This window comes from Macaca mulatta, chromosome 10 (assembly GCF_049350105.2).
Source record: "Macaca mulatta isolate MMU2019108-1 chromosome 10, T2T-MMU8v2.0, whole genome shotgun sequence".
NCBI classification, from domain to species: Eukaryota; Metazoa; Chordata; class Mammalia; order Primates; family Cercopithecidae; genus Macaca; species Macaca mulatta.
In genome coordinates, this window is record NC_133415.1 from 102,137,502 (window position 1) to 102,144,071 (window position 6,570).

Genomic DNA, 6,570 nt, shown 5'->3' on the forward strand with positions numbered 1-6,570 from the left:
CCGCGCCCGGCCTGTGACTGAACTTTCAAAGGAAGAGGAGCACGTACCCTTCCAGGCATCTCTCTATCAGTGGGGAAATCTTTCCCAGGAGCCCCTTTGTCCAACCCCCATCACTCATCCCAGCCAATGGCTGCCGTGTGGCACAAGCCAGGAGTACCATTTTAATAGAGTCTCTGGGAATGTTGCCCCAGAAGTCGCAGCAGCCTTCTTACATCTCATTAGCCAGATGTGTGTCATGTACTTCAAGCTTAAGCCAGTCATAGCTAGGGGAGTAGAATGACTGTGATTGGCTCAGGCCAGAAGTCTCAAACTGAAGTGCTGGGACCACCTGCACCTGCATCACATCGCCTGGGAAGCTTGTTAGAAATACATATTTTGGGCTGGGCGTGGTGGCTCATGCCTGTAATCCCAGCACTTTGGGAGGCCGAGGCGGGCGGATCACAAGGTCTGCAGTTCGAGACCAGCCAGGCCAACACAGTGAAACCCCGTCTCTACTAAAAATACAAAAGTTAGCCAGGCATGGTGATGCATGCCTGTAGTCTCAGCTACTCGGGAGGCTGAGACAGGAGAATCGCTTGAACCTGGGAGGCGGAGGTTGTGGCGAGCCTAGATCATGTTACTGCACTCCAGCCTGGGCAACAGAGCAAGACTCTTATCTCAAAAAAAAAAAAAAAAAAAAAAAAGAAAAAGAGAAAAAGAAATACATATTTTGGGGCTGCACCCCAGACCTACTGAATTAGAAAGTCTAGGGGTAGGGCCCAGCAATGGATTCTAACAAGGGCTCCAGATAATTGTGATACACACTAGAATTGGCCCTGGCTGCGCATTGGAATTATCCAGGGAACTCTTAAAGCTACTGCTACATAGACATCGGAATGGTGGTTACCTCTGTAGGCTGCATTGGAGTATAGACCCTGAAGTAGTGTGACCAACTTGTGGTTTGCTTGGGAGTTTCCTGGTTTTAGTACTGAAAGTCCTCTGTCCCGGAAAATCCCCTCAATCCTGGGCAAATTGGGATGGTTTGCCACCTTACCTTGATGGAGCAAGAGGGAACTTTCTGGGGTGTTGGAAATGTTCTATCCCATCATCTGGGTGGTGGTTGCATGTGTGTACGCATGTGTAAAAAATATCAAGCTGAGCTGGGCACTGCGGCTTGAGCCTGTAATCCCAGCACTTTGGGAGGACAAGGCAGGAGGATTGTTTGAGCTCAGGAGTTTGAGATCAGCCTGCCTGGGCAACATGGCAAGACTCCCTCTGTACTAAAAATAAATTTTAAAAAACTTTAGCATTAACCAGGCATGGCAATGTATGCCTGTAGTCCCAGCTACTAGGGAGGCTGAGGCAGGAGGATCGTTTGAGCCCAGGAGGTTGAGGCTGTAGTGAGCTATGATCGTGTCACTGTGCTTCAGCCTGGACAACAGAGTGAGACTGTCTAAAAAAAAAAAAATCAAGCTATCCATTTAAAGTTTGTGCACCTTACACATGCTACTAAACGTACATCACAACTTAAAAAAATACTGATGTCCAGGTTGTATTCCAGACTGATTAAGTCAAAATATGTAGCAGAAGATCCCGGGCACTGATATCATGGAAAACTCTCCAGGTGTTTCTCACGTTCAGCCAGGTTTGTGAATGAGTATGATCAAATCTCCAGGGAGTTAAAGTGAAGGTTCTGATTCAGCAGGTCTGGATGGGCCTGAAATTGGGCATTTCCACTACACTTCCGGGGATGCTGATGCTGGACCACGCTCTAGGGAGCGAGGGCCAGGCCTGGTCAACATCTACCTTCTCGGGCAGGCAGAGGGGCGCTCCCCTGAAACATCTTGGTGGTCTTAGTGAGGAAGGAAGAAAGTGGGGCTCATGGAGGACTAGCTGTGGGGTAGGCAACTCCCGTGGCATTCAAAGAATTAAAGGTTAGGGTGAGGTTAGAAGCTTACACCTGGGCAACCACATGAATGCAAAAGTTCAGACATCTGTTCCCAACTCCCTGATGTGCCAGGAGGGCCATGTTTGCCTAGGTCTTGGCTCTCCTTCCTAGCCAGAGTCAGGCCTGAATACCCCAGTGTGGGCTTAGTTTGCTTCTCCTAAGTTTACCCAGGAACCTGCCTTTCTGGAGAAGCCAGTGCCATGTCCAGAGGCGCCCTCCTCCTCTGCCCTGCAGACACCGCAGAGACTGATAACAGGGCTGCCAGCTGGTTTAATTACCCAGATGGGAAGCTGGCAGGCAGGAGCCTAACCTTGAGAGAGATTAATGACTCCATTATCTTCCTAGGCTATCATCCCGTGCGGGCCCCGGTCCGGAATGTAGATATAAGGTATAAATAAAGTCCTTCTTCTGAGGGAGCACAGTTTTCATTGTCTTCAGATGGGAACTTGCCCCCAGAAACCCTTGACTCAAATCCAGGAAGTATCTTTGTTTGGCAGAATGACCTGGTTGGTTTCCGGATATGTGACGGTCTCCTAAAGGCTGGGCTGAGGCTTGTGGGCAAAACCAGTATTGCTTTTTTCCTTAAACTCATAAGTAATACATGCCTGTTGTAAACAACTTAAAGTGACAGCTCTTGTCCCCTTTCCCACTCTTCGAAGGTAATTATTATACTTAACTCTTTGGTGTATAGTCTTCCAAATATATTTCTTTTTCTGTTTGTTTTCTTCTCCAGACAAAGTTTACCCCCAAACTTTATTGGGGTATAATTAAAGTACAGTACATGGCATATATTTATTTATTTATTTTTTGAGATGGAGTCACTCTGTCACCCAGACTGGAGTGCAGTGGCACAATCTTGGCTCACTGCAACCTTCGCCTCCTGGGTTCAGGTGATTCTCCTGACTCAGCCTCCTGAGTAGCTGGGATTACAGGCACCTGCCACCACTCCTGGCTAATTTTTGTATTTTTAGTAGAGACTGGGTTTCACCATGTTGGCCAGGCTGGTCTTGAACTACTGGCCTGAAGTGATCAGCCCTCCTCGCCCTCCCAAAATGTTGGGATTACAGGCCTTGAGACACTGTACCTGGATGGTGGCACATATTTAAAGTATATGACTTGATTGGTCTTTAAAATTTTTTTATTTTATTATTTGTAGAGATAATAAATCTTCCGTAATAAATAAAACAATCTTCCTTCCTCACTTTGTTGCCTAGGGCTGGTCTGGAACTCCTGGGCTCAAGCAGTCCTCCTGCCTTGGCTTCCCAAGGTGTTGGTATTATACACATGAACCTCCAAGCCCAGCCCCAATTTAATTACTCTTGACATAGACCCATTAAACCATCTCCCCAACTAGGGTAGAGCACATATCCATCACCCCCAAAAGTTTCCATGTGTCCCTTTGTGATTCCTTCCCCCCTGCATCCCCTCCACTACTGAACAACTTCTGTCACTATAAATTAGTTTGCATTTTCTAGATTTTATGTAAATGGAATCATGCAGCATGCATATATATGCTTTTGCCTGGCTTCTTTCACTCAACATGATAATTTTGAGATTCATCTATGTTGTAGGAATCAATAATTTGTTGCTTTTTATTGCTGAGTATATCCCATGGTGTGGATATATCACAATTTGTCTATCCATTCATCTGTGGATGGACTTTTTAAGTTGCTTCTAATTTATGGTGATTACAAATAAGGCTGCTGTGAACATTTGTGTACAAATCTTTGTGTGGACAAATATTTTAGTTTCTGTTGGGCAGACACCTAGGAGTGGAATGACTGAGTCATGTCACATGGTAGGTACATTTCACTTTTCAAGAAACTACCGAACTGTTTTCCAAAGTGATTTATCTCATTTTGTGTTCCCACCAGCCCCGGGTGAGAGTTTTATGCACTCCACATCCTCACCAACCCTGTGATGATCACTCTTTCTAATGTTTGCCATTCTAATGAATACGAAGTGGTATCTCATTATGATTTTAATATGCATTTCCCTAATGCCTAATGCTATTGAGTATCTTTTTATGTGCTTATTGGCCATTTGCGTGTATTATTTTGTGAAGTGTCTGTTGAAAATTTTGTTGCTTTTTCTTTTATTGGGCTGTTTTCTTATTGTTGAGTAGTAAAGGTTCTTTACATATGTTAAATGTCTAAAATGCTACATTTTAATATAGTGGTGTCCTCAAAGTGGGATTGATGAATTTTATCTAATTTTATCATCGTCAGGGGAGGAGTTGGGCTCTGGAAGCCCATCCATGGGGAAGGTGAAGTTCAAACTCTAAGATTAAAAACTCTAGATAAAATTTTAAGTCCTGCTGTGGATGGCTGTTGTTTCTTTCTGCCCAGTATTTACACCTTTTCTGATAACAACTCACCCCAGTGTTTTCCAGGGAGAATCATTCTTCCACCACTTTTAGTACCTGTGATTTGGGTGAAGCTGACCCTAAACCCTGGCTCCTGGGGAGGGGCATGACCTAGGCCTGGCCAATCAGCATTTTCATCTTCCTGGCTCCAGAATGTGCAGGTAACCCAGATGGATCCAGTGGGATTCAACTTTAGCACTTTTGCAGGAGTGACTCTCTGTATTGGTCTCAGCTTTCTCCTCAGCCACCTCCTTCCTCAGCCACCTCCTCAGAGAAGCCCTCCCTGACTTGCAGAAGAGATGAGGCACCTCTGATGTGCTCACATAGCTCGCTGATCTTTCATGCACAGCACTTATCACAGCTATTAACTAAATATTTGTGTGATTATCTGTGTAATATATTTCTGCCCTTCAGACTGCAAGCTCCATGAAACCAGGGGCTGCATCTGTTTTGTTCACTCTTGAGTCCCCAACATTGGTATAGCCTATCTGTATATTTTGAAGGTGAAGATGACAGGATTTGCTGAGGAATTGGATGCATGCTGGATGTGATAAAAATAGAAAGTTGAGACTTAATACATACTTATTGAGTGAATGTAGGAAGCTATATTTGTACATGAGAAAACTGAGGTCCAGAGAGGTGAAATGACTCTCCCCAAATCACACAGCAAGTCAGGAGCAGAGCTGGAATGTGAATTCAGGGCTGTCCAACTTCAGAGCTTGTGCTCTTCCTCACCACGCTAAATGCTTCCTTGCAAACTGAACATAACTTTTCCACAACAAACACAGCTTAGGCATGGCAGATACCTCTGAAATAAACTGTGTTAGTTATCTATTGCTTCATAACAAATTACTTCCCAATCTTAGTGGCTTGAAACAACATTTATTCATTCATGATTTCTGTAGGTTGGGATCCAGGTGTGGCTTAGCTAGGTCCTCTGCTTTGGGGCCTCTCATAGGCAACAGTCCAGCTGTTGGGTGGGGCTGCATTCTCATCTTAAGGCTTGACTGGGGAAGGATCTGCTTAGGGAAGGGTTTGCTTCCAACCTCTCCGTCTGTTTCATTGGAGGGATTCCGTTCTAAGGGTTCTTGGGTGAGGTCCGTTCCTTGCCACATGTGCCTCTCCCTTGGGCAGCTCACAGCATGCCACCTGGTTTTATCAAAGGAGTGAGTGAGTGGGGAAAAAGTGAGCAGAAAGGAAGTCCTCATGGTATCTGGTAGCCTCCTCATGGAAGTGACATCCCATCATGTTTGCCTTATTCTATTCATTGGAAGTGAGTCACTAGGTCCAGCCCACACTTCAGGGAAATAAATTACATAAGTGAAAACACAGGTGTGAACGCCTAGGTCAGTGGGAGTCATCTGAGAAGTCTGCCTACCATTTAAACTAAGTCTCTTTCTCATGTAGCTTAACTTCTGGTCAGGGGAAGTGCACAAAAAACAAACAAATAAATAAAAACATAACACGTTAGATGATGCTAAAATGCAGAAAATCATGTGGAGGAGGTTACGCAGGGCTGGGGGCAGGAGGAGACTAAGCATTCTTACTTTATATCAGGTGGTCTGCAGAGACCTCGGTGAGAGGGAGACATCTGAATAGAGAGCTGAAGGAAATGAAACAAGCCAAGAGGATACGGGAAAGAGCATTCCAGCAGCAAGAACAGCAAGAGCAAAGGCCCTGGGGCACAAACCTGCCTGAAGTGTTCTAAGAACAGCCAAGGTAGTGTGGCTCCAGTGATGACAGCAAGAGAGAGAGTACCAAGTCACGGAGTTAGAGAGATAACAGGGCAGCTGAGCATTGTGGCTCACACCTGTAATCTCACCACTTTGGGAGGCCAAGGTCAGGAGTTCGAGACCAGCCTGGCCAACATGGTGAAACCTGATCTCTACTGAAAATACAAAAATTAGCCGGGTGTGGTGGCAGGTGCCTGTAGTCCCAGCCACTCGAGGCATGAGAATTGCTTGAACCCAAAAGGCGGAGATTATATTGAGTTGAGATCATACCACTACACTCCAGCCTGAGTGACACAGAGAGACTCTGTCTCAAAAAAAGGAAAAAGTGATAACAGGGCGTCGGGTCATGTAGGCCCTTGCAGTTCCACTGAGTGAGATGAGAAAACATTAGAGGTTTCTGAGCAGAGAAGGGACATGATCTGACTTAAGTTTAATAAAATCCCTGGCTGCTGGTTGGAGGACAGACCTTGGGAGACAAAGGTGGAAGAAAACAAATTATGAGGTTTTTTTTTTTTTTTTTGTTTTGTTTTGTTTTGTTTTGTTTT